This window comes from Myripristis murdjan, chromosome 6 (assembly GCF_902150065.1).
Source record: "Myripristis murdjan chromosome 6, fMyrMur1.1, whole genome shotgun sequence".
NCBI lineage: Eukaryota > Metazoa > Chordata > Actinopteri > Holocentriformes > Holocentridae > Myripristis > Myripristis murdjan.
In genome coordinates this window covers 31607898-31619291 of record NC_043985.1, presented here as the reverse complement: position 1 = coordinate 31619291, position 11394 = coordinate 31607898, and positions in this window count along the sequence as shown.

Genomic DNA, 11394 nt, shown 5'->3' with positions numbered 1-11394 from the left:
CCTCCCCTCCGCCGTTTCAATCTCATCTCCTCTCCTCACACTCATTATTTGGCCACTCGTCCTCCCTCTCTTTCCCCCCCCCGACTCTTGCTTTGTTCTGTTTGTCTCTCCATCTCTTGTCTCCGTGAGAGAAACACAGGGGTCAGCACACGCCTCTGTCCTGCGTGGTGAAGTGGTGAACGGCTCCCCGCGGCTTCACCACGCTGAATGTTGAATGGTTTGAGGAGGGAGACAACAGCATTGTTTGAGTGAGAGCACAATGACAGAATATCAAGCAGAAAATTAAAAAAAAAAAACAACTGCCCACACAAAATGGTTTCAAATCTAAATCGTTTCTATTAACCTTGTTCACTGCAAAAACTCAAAATCTTACCAAGATTATTTGCCTTATTTCAAGTCAAAAATGTCTTATTACTAGTCAAAATATCTCATTACACTTAAAATAAGACATGATCATCTCAGAAGTAACTTGTTTTTAGACAATTGTCTCTTGTTTCAAGTGAAAATTTGCTTGTTTCATTGGCAAATTTTGTTTCTTGTTTCTAGCTAATTTTCACTTATTTCAAGTGAATTTTCACTTTTTCCACTGGCAAATTTTGCCAATGAAACAAGCAAATTTTCACTTGTTTCAAGTGAATTTTCACTTGAAACAAGTGAAAATTGTCTAAAAACAATTTATTTCTGAGGTGATCATGTCTTATTTTAAGTGTAATGAGATATTTTGACTAGTAATAAGACATTTTGACTTGAAATAAGACAAATAATCTTGGTAAGATTTTGCGTTTTTGCAGTGTTGAAACTGAGTCTAATGAGATTCCTATCAAGCCGTTTGCCTCCACGTTAATGCAGTTTGTCCAGATCGGCGTCTCGTCACGGCCGTGTGATTGCATGACCGTGCATGTTTCCCAGTAATGACTACACCGCTGTGTCGTCTCTCCCCGGCACCTTAAAGGCCGAGGGAGACGGGAGAAGACGAGCCGGCGCCGCTTCGTCACGGCAGCCTGCCCCCACCTCCCGCAAACCGACCAGCCCGGCAATGAGCAATTATTTTCCTCCCTATTCTTTTTGATGCATCGCCATGGCAGCCAGCGGTGATGCGAGGTTGTCAAGGCAACAGAGAAACCTCAGAGCCCCCCCACCTTGACCCATCCTATCAATTCAGAGAGGAAGGATAGATCGCGCTTTGCTGCTGTTGACACGTGTTTACTTTATGTGTGTTTACGTCCATGTATGTGTGTGTGTGTGTGTTTGCATTTTGGTGTTTACTGGACACATCATTCAGTGTTTTCAGTGCAAGGTGTAATGTGTGTATGAACCTGTGCTGACAAACAACAGCCACATGCAAACAGCAAACACACTCACACCCACCCACCCACCCACACACACCCACACCCACACACACACACACACACACACATAGAGGCTGATTAAGAGCCAGCAGAGCTTTCAGGTGAGGAAACACAAGAGGTTTTCTCCTGTTCCTGAAACTGACTCTGTCGACTCCAGCTGTTACTGTGAGGCCTAACAAGCTGCACATCTAAAGGCAAAGTTACAGGACTATCTTCGCCGTGTGAGTCTGAGTGTGTTTTATTTCCACTTGAGGGAAATCACTCCACATTTGTCCTTCAGATTCCCTAAAATGGCTGATTAACATTGTTCCCAATCCCTCAGTGAAGCCAGGGGATATAATTAACTCGCCCCCGTCCCCGCGGTGCGAGTGAGGAATGTTCCCACCGCTGACAAAGTTGCTTTATGGGAATGACAAACGCTGAACCTCACGTATATGACGTGTGTTAGGCGATGAAGCATCCATAAACTCAAAATATCGACTAGTCGCACAAAAGCAGCCGTCCTTCACTGAAGCTTCTTGCCACATTATTGTTCCTTATAGTCCACAGCGTTGCCTACAGTCTCTCTGACAGCCTTTCAGGTTTCTAACACACTAGTCGAAACCAGACCGGTTAAATTAACAAAACATACACTTTCATTGTGACTTTGATTCACTGTCGTGGTTCCTTTTGTCAGGAAAACATCACACAGCAGGCGGAAAAAAAAAAAAATTGTGATGTTGGAAATCCAGTGTGATCTTTACAAGGTTAAAACAGCACTTAGGCTGCAATTAATGATTATTTTTACTGTCAATTCATCCATCAGTCTTTTTTTCCCCAGCTAGTTAATTAGTCATTTTGTCAATCAAATGTCAGAAATAATGCTAAATGCCCATCATAATTCAGCCAAGCCCAGATGAGGTCTTCAAATGACTTCCTCTGTCAGATCAGCAGCTGAAAAACTCCAAACTTTTCATTTTGTAATGCTATGAAGTAGAGAAAACCTTTAGCATTTGTGAAGCTGCCAACCAGCAAATGTTTGGGATGTTTACTTGATGAATGATTAAAACAATACGACGATTGATAGCAAAACTGTAAGATTGATTTCCTGTCACTCAGCTAATTGATGAATTGCCTGTTTCAGCACAAAACCTGACCTCCATCTCCTCTTCCTCTCTTTTATCCTCCATCACTGAAACTGTTTTATTTTGCTCTAATATTAATAAATGAAATCCCCCCGATCTGAGAGCTACTCCCAAAGTGGGAGATTTATTAAGACAAAGACGGGTGCCGTGTTGATCACCGCGCTTTTCATCAGAGCAGAAGGGCCTCCTGTCTTGTTGTTAATTAATTTACACACCTTGGGAGCAGCTTTCAGTTTCGATCAACTTTGGTTCCAGGTTTTGCACTCTGCCTCGGTTCAGGTTGCAGATTGGGCTGTGCAACATTCCTCCGGCTTTGATTTCCGTCCAACTTTAACAGGAGCTCGCAACTTTCAACTGTCAGTCACCTCCCGCGTGTTCCCTGCTCTCTCGCTTTCTTCCTCTCCTCTCCCGCTCCAGGCTTACGTATTGTGTCTGTCCGTAACACTGAAAAGTTTGACAATCCCATTCTTTACAGGCACCAATTACCGCCCAACCTCCTCCTACCTCTGCTACCTTCTTGAACAATGGCTGCCATCTTAACAGGTGCCCGATAATTTCAATCTTTTCTTTCCTCACCCCCGCTTCCCTCTCCTTTTTCCATCACTGCACCGGCAGGTACGTGCGTCTAATGACTGAAATTTGATGCAATTACATTCAAATGTCACCAGATCCTTTCATCTCTCCTCTCAATTACCTCCCTCTCCACCTCTCTCTCTTTCTCTCTCTCTCCTTCCCCACCTCATCTGCAGGAAAGGCATTAATAAAAGCGGTTATAATCGGGGCTTGAAACAACCAGTGGCCAGCGGTGATATGTTGGTAAATGATGATGGTTGTGACTAATAAGTTGAATTTACCAGCCAGAGGAGAGCCAGTCAGCTCCGTGAACCAGAGGCTCGCAATTTGTCCACAGGTATGAATCTTACTCTGTCTGCGATTTTCACCCAATGCAAGCTGGGATAGAAATACAGCCTGGTATATAGGGCTGGGTATTGTTAAGAACCTCACGATTCGATTTCGATTCTTTGGGTAACAATTCGAGTCGATTTCGATTCGATTCGATATTGATTTAAACACTTCGATATCGATTCTGTAATAAGTCGAAATGCACAAATAATTTTTGCTGCTGATGTTAACTTGGAGTGACACACCCCCAGCTGAAATAAAACATCTGCCGGTGAGTTTATTAAAAGATAGATGTTTTTTTATGGCGCCGACACTGGAAAGCAGTAGCCTGTATTTAAATATAACTGCTCATATAAGTTAGTTGTAGATAAAAAAAAATAAAAAAATCAGCTGTTTGGTGAGTCGCTGTCACGGCACCTGTTAGATTAAAAATGACTGAGAAGTTGGCAGAAGTATAACTATCAGTCCATGAAAAAAAAAAAATTCCAACGGATATTCTAGTTACAACATGATTAAGCTAGCAGAGCAGTTTTTTGTTGCTATGTGAGGTATTTTCTTTAGTTTGGGGAATCACAACGTCTAGAAAACATGATAAGCCCAAGCTGGCTGGCTGACAAGGACTAGTTAACGTCAGATCTCATGTATTTCCGCAGAAACGGAGAGAATACCGGCAAAAAACATCTATATTTTGAGAGCGAAATGCCCACAGTAATGCACACACATTTTGATTATACATTTAATTTTGTTGGTAATAGTTGTATAATCGCATTATTACACGAGAGGGTGTGCTTGACCGTCATTATTGTCACTTCAGTGATGCGCCCGTTAGCATCAAGCACACCCTCTCGTGTAATAATGCTTAAAAGGATAAAGGATGTGTGGAGTTGCATCTGTTTTGGTTTAGCCACGGGTTGCTGCATAACATCGGCATGGTGTCGGCTAAGGTGGCTGCACAGGTTCGTGGTATTACTGCAGTACTTTAATACCGCCTGGCACAGTTTACGACTTGACTCTCGTCTGTTACCTGTGTTCCGGGGTTACATTTAAATCCAAAGTGAGCCCAAACGTCAGATTTTAAAGTCGCAGGCGCCGACTTAACGCTGCTGCTACTTGCTTTCATGTTGTTGTTGTGTACATTGCGGCTTTGAATCGAGTTGAATCGATTCAGAGGCTTTTGTGAATCGATATTGAATTGTGAAAAAAGATATTGCAATGCACTGATGAATCGATATTTTTACCCACCCCTACTGGTATATGTGTGCTGTATATAGCAGACAATATATGCTGTGTAGGAGCATGTGTCTGCATCAATCGACAGCTGATGAAATCATTACGGGCGGCGATCATCGCTCGTCGCCCTCCCTCCCCCCTCCGCCCCCCGTCTCTCTTTCCACTCCCGCAGCAGAAACATCTGTTCGCAGCAGTTTGTTCTCATCATTACAGGTGACAACCAATTTCAGTCACTTCTTCTCTCTCTCTCTCTGCGCCGCTTTCTCTCCGACGCCCCCGCCTTTTATTTCACATCATTTCTCCGCCTCCATCAAACCCCCGTCTCCTCCCATCGCTGCCGTGACTGGCGTCCGCAACAATGAAAAGGTGAGGCAGTCATTACAGCTGCAAACTGTCTGGCACTGAGACGATGTGATCAGTCAGTTGACTGACAGAAAATGAAGTGATTGTAATTCTGGTAACTGACTACATTGCTTTGGTCTTTTATCAAGGAAAAATACGAAGATTTGCTTTTTTTTGTTTTGTTTGTTTTTTCTGGCCGCTGGTCAGACTAAGGAAGCAATTTGAAGACATGACTTTCGGCTCTTTTTGACACTTAATGCACCAAATGATTAAAAAAAAAAAAGACAAAAGACAAAGGACAAAAGAAAATTGTTAATTTGAAAATGAAAATAATCATTTTATGCAGCCTGACATCCTCCTCGCTCTGTGTGTCTCACGTCCCTCCTCGCAGTCCAGTTACCTGTCAGTAGCGGTTGTTGTTTCTAACATCTAAACATTCAAACTGGCTCCAATGGTTTCCAGCCCCCCCCACCCTCCACCCCCTCCTCTCTCAATGTCTCATTTGTCATTGTTTCTCACTCCTCTCCTCCATCAACATGCTCCCTCCTTCCTCCTCGGTCTCCGCTGTGGCCGCTGAGAGTCGGAAACAATGCGGTGCAATCACCCAGCCTGTCTGGCATTTGTCAATAGCAATGCTTCACTGCAATTTCATACTGGAGAAGCCGCCGTCCCATCAATTTAATTTATATTGCTTTCAATGGAGAGTTTTAGTACCACAAGGTCTGTGTCGTCGTCATCCATCCCCCTCTTCCCCTCTGTCTTACTTTCATCCTTCCTGTCATCCACTTGCACTTAAGTCTACACCCACGTCTGCCGCCGCCTTTCCGTTTAACTCCTGTTTTACACCTATTTCTTTTCTTTGTCTTTCCAATTTCCCCCCCACACCACTCTGTGCCGCTCCCTCCATCATTACAACCTAGCTACAATGCAAGGTTGACACTGCGGGTACAGCTGTCCACAGCTTTTGTAATGTAACACCCCTTTCTGTCCTCCTTTCCAATTACAGCACCGGCACACCGAGGCCCTGCAGCTTCAAGGCGCTAACGCCGGATGATAAAAACCTGAGCTGAGGGGCACAAAAGTCATCTCGAAACTTCATTTTACACACCGGGAGTAAACGTAAAGCTTTAGCTGCGGCTTTGTAGCCCCCGCTACAGCCTGTAACAACAACAACACACACACTGTAAACTGCAGCCGCCTGTTAGGAAGTGTGTGTGTGTGTGTGTGTGTGTGTGTGTGTGTGTGTGTGTGCGCGTGTCCTCCAACAGCAGATCAGGCTACTTTTCTTGTCTGGTCGTTTTGGTTCTGTGTATTTTGGTTCGTTTAGGGATGAGCTGAGTTTTCTTTCACAAAACCTTTATATCCATGAGATTTTTGATAAACAATCATCGGTAACGTGGATATAATGTCCAAGTGGGTAGAGACAGAACAGCTACAACAGCCCATGTTCAGAAAATGGCAGCCCATTTCCTGTAAGACGTTTTTTTGACCTGCACAAACTGGTTCCACCTGCTGGGAAGCGTCTGATCTGATGGAAATATAAATGAAGAGTTCATTTGCAAAAACAGATAAAAGCCATTCTTAAAATGAATACACCTTTTTACTTTTCACCTTTTTATACTGCTTGGAGTACACACACACATACACACACACACACACACACACAAAGCATGATTTAGGATAATAAACATTATGCCAGGCAAAATAAGCATATAAAAAATAGAAATAAATACAAAGTAAATTTTAATAAAATTCAAAAAAGTTTAAAAAGTTTTAATAAATTGAAATGGAGATATCTGTTTTTGCAAATGAACTCTTCAAATATAAATATAAATATAGTGTAGGTTAAGTCATGTTTGCCAGCAGTCGCTCTGCCATCAGGTCGTCCATCAGACTGTAAAAATGAAAACTCGCCGGGCTGTTTTGACCTTTAGCCTTGAAACAGGCAGCCTTCAAACTTTTCCAGCTTTTTTGATTTGGTCGATGGTTTGTCGGATTCCGGCGTTGTTCGTCTTTTCAGAAATGTTTCAAGGTTTCAAGCCTTTTGGCCACGGAGGCATTCAACTATCCTTTGACAATTTCATCTTTACAACAGAGAAGTTGTAAGATTAAACATGAGCAGAAAGAAAAGACTTATTCCAACCAGAAAGAAACGATCAGGTTAAGAGTTTAGATGGTTAATATTTTCCTATTGAGCGGATTATTAAAGGTTTACAGCAGCGCTTTCGACCCGATTGAACGTTCCTTCTTGGGCCAGTCTCTTGAGATTGAGGCGGTTATATGAAGCATTTTTATTCTGACTGGGCTGTTATTCTGATTATTAGTGGATTATTAGTGTCCGTGTAAACACAGCTATTGATAACAAGTCACTTCGCTTCTGTTTAGATCATATTTTAATGCTCTCATCAGGGGTGTTTCGCTGTTGTTTGTAGAGGGAGGTTCACACTTGATGACCTCGGAGCTATAGACACGTAATCCCTGCCTTTCATATATTTATATCTGAATGAAGTTTTGGATTAAGTGCTCATCTGAGTATTTTTACACGCAGCCTCATGTAGAATCCTCTGTGTTTTAATTGAACACAGTCGAATTTGGAAAAACCTCTTGTCTGAAAACACAACCGGGCTCGCCTTTGAGTCTTTGAGCCAAAATGTTTCTCAGGCATTTTGGGGGTTTCTCGCGGAGAGAATCACTTTGAGAAACACCTTCAACATCACAATTTACACATTACATCCGAGGAAATCTGAAGCAAACAAAGCCGAGGTTGGAAGTATCTGCCATCTGGAAACACAGATAGAAAGTCAAGCCCAGCCTTGGGTGACACAGTAAAAAAAAAAAAAGAAGAGAAAAATGAAAACATGAAATGAAATATAACAAGCTGAGAAAATAATCCACAGCCACACTCAAAGAACAGCCAGTACGAAAAGGAGATAATGGGTTATTTGTCACTGAATTCAAGTGTCTCCATTTTTATAAACTGCAACCAGACAGCCTTGCTCTGCAGCGGCGCCGTAGTCATGGAAACCCAATATCTGTCTCCGATGGGGAGAGAAAATTATATTCTTTCATTCCTCACTTCAATTAATTTTGTCGCACAGCCACCCTTGATTATACGCCATCGTATAAAATTAATGTAAAAAATCTGTCGTAAAAATTTAATTGGAAAAAAAAAAAAAAAAAAAAAAAAAAAAATCCATCACAGAAATCCATGACTCATGTTCATCCACCTGATAATGAAGCCCTTCCATCTGTCCTGAGGAGGTGTTGCTCCAAGATTTTCATCTGAGAGCAGCGATGTTTGTATCTCCGTGGCTGCATCCTGTGTGTCGCCCCGACTGTGATCAAATGACCAATCTGAAATCCATCCTGCGCTATTATTTTCCCGGGACTGATTGATCGCGCCCGGTGCAAAGGAACAATTGGATTACTGTCCTAAAAGTGCAACCCCTCATCCATCTTGCACTCCGGCTCGGGGTGGGAATCACCTCCTGATGTTCTGTTATCCTGATACTTGGAGCTACGATGCGACTGGGGACGGGGCAAAGAGCAGCGAGAGTGCCGTTCATGTCTCCGTGTTGTTTTATCACGTCGACGCTTAATGTTAACCAAATTGTATTGCAAGTAATCTCATAAAACCCATCACACGGCGTCGCATAGCGAGCTGTGACTATTTCCCTCTCGCCCGAGGTCCAAGCAGTAATTACGATCCGGGACTCTGTTGGCTTTGGAAACACAACTGATTTATTGGCTTGAAGCATTTTTAAGCTGGAATTTATTAGCTGAGTTTCTGAAACAAAGGCAGAACTGTATGGAATAAATGTCGCAATTTATTCTGGGTCTGTAAAAGGCAAAGTATAACAGCACGGTGGATGTTTAATTTGAGTTATGATGTGTTGCTTTCCACCCGCAAATCAAATTATTACATCACCAAATTCAGCGCCGATGTTCAAATGAAGCCCAGATCGTATCTTCAGTGGCTTGACTGTTTGCAGTCTATCACACAGAAACTGTAGCAAACGGTGCTTTGTTTTTTTTTCTGGGTCTTGAGGCCATGTTCAGACAGGCAGCTCAAATCTGACCAAGCTGGATGTTTTTTTTTTTTTTTTTTTTTTTCCCTTAAGGGTGAATGGGAAAAGCAAACAAAAGAAAACCTCACACTGAATCAAAATGTCCACAAAAGGCCCAGATAAGAACCATTTGTGGACATTTGTTATTTTTTCGGAGTTGAGCGGGCCTATTCTTGTACTGTTTTCCCATGTATGTGTCCATGAAAACTGATATATTATATTGATAATGGCTTATCTCACACTGCCATGATTGCAAGTCAACCTTTGATGTTTACATTCTGAACAGCAGCAGGTGGCAGCAGCAGGCAGCTACAGTGTCAAGACCACTGAAATTAACATATAAGTAAAAAAGAAGTCTGAAATTTCACCAAGTAGGATATTTTATGTTCCTCTAATTACATTTGCCTGTCAAAATGGAAACCTGCGCTCTGCTGCTACTGATTCTGCTTTGAGGACTCTGCTGTAGGTGGCGCTCTCATGCACCTTGTTGGAAATAAAAGTTAAAGGATAGGTTTTGATTTTTTGAAGTCTATTCCTTTTATTCCAGTCACAAGGGACGTCATGCAATGGAGGTTATCCCAACAATTATCCAATATTTTCAATTATCCTAACGAGGGACTTTAGCAACAGTGGCTATAGACTAGAACTCGATTTTGTAAAGTAAACCTTCTGTAGCACCGTATTATTTTTGCCTGCAAAGTATAGTTTGTTTGGGTTTTTTTTGCACTGAAAGATGATTGATGGCTTTTGGCCCTGTAGACTTGAATTGAACTGTAGTTGTGGGGCTCGTGCTGCGCCTCCCACATGGCGCACTGCACAGATCAAGGCGAAAATATAACCTCCCATGCTCGATAATGCCTGGACTGGAATAAAGGGAATAGACTTCAAATAGCCTGGACCCATCCTTTAAATGCTGCGGTGGTGCTGAGCTACGGAGCAGAGAAAACAACTTTCCATTTGATGACACAAGACAGATTTCATGGCAAAGCAAAACATCCTGCTGTAAATCCCTCAAAAAAACTGATAAACTGTGTTAATGTAATTTCCTCACTTTGGTTCAAACTTCATTGAAATGCTTCTACACCACATTTTGGTTGGACGCGGATCGAGACCCCTGATTTTTTAACAAAACGCCAAGTGCATATTCATACCTGCCAAAATAGTGCACATTTTGTGGACAGCAGGTGTGAAAAACACCTTCACTGTGGTGTTGGTGTTTTCAGCCGTGTGTATTTTGAAAGTGAGAGCATATTTCGCCGGTACCTGCCTCCCCTTCACCGGCTTCCTCACTGTTAGAGTTCATTTGAAAGCCGTCTTGCTTGTTTTTCAAGCACTTCATGGATCGGCTCCCTCTTACCCATCTGACATTTTAATTCCTTACGGTCCACCTCGGTCACTCAGGTCCTCTGACCAGACACTTGTGGTCGTTGCTCGGGCTTGGTGGAAGCTCAGAGGTGAGTTTGCTTGGCGGCCCCACTCTGTGGAATAATCTGCCCACCACATCACATCTGCCTGTTCAACTGAGTCTCTCACATCCCAGCTCCAAACCTGGCTCTTCTCTTGGCTTTGAATGCTCTTAAATCGCTGCAAGTAAATATTGGTTGTTTTACTACTTTATACTTTACTCACTGTTCTTAGCTTTATCTATCTATCTATATCCATGAGGTGCTGTTTATTCTAAACTTTGGTCAACTCATGTGGCCTTAAATGTGCTGTAGAAATTAATTTGACCTGACTTGATATGTTTGAAGAACTGGGCTGCTAGAAAACACCAGTTCATTCAGATCACTTGTACCTGAGGCTGAAAAGCACTGGTGTTGTCACTGGTGTTCATCGACGACCCCGTCAAACTCCTGCAGATATACTGTGGTCGTTTTACGATTATGATGATTGCACATTTAATCCGATGAGTCTGTCAGAGAGACGAGTCCACAGCTGCTCGATTAACAATGGATGAGAAAGCTGACCAGAAAAATCAGCAGCATCCACAATGTCAGACCCCCATTTATTGTTAATGGAGCGGATCCATGAAGCCATGAGTCCAGCTCGTCTCCTCTGGCTCTGGGAGAGACGGATCCCTTACACGAAACAGCGTTCACTTGTGGAACAATGTAAACAGTGGTTGAATTTTTGATTTTTAAAGTCAGAATAAAAAAAAATCTCAGCACACCTCAGGGCTGTAAATGCGTTCCTGTGGTTAATACTGCCGTTATCTCGCTCATCATGAATTCTGCCTCGCTCATAAATTGTTAAAGTGTTGATATAACGCAGGCGGCACCTGTTGGAGTGGAAATAATAGCACCGCTGGCAGTTTTTTTCCAGGGGTTTCAGCGAGTGACAGAAAGTGTCACAAAGATTATCACCCCAAATGGGAAACTG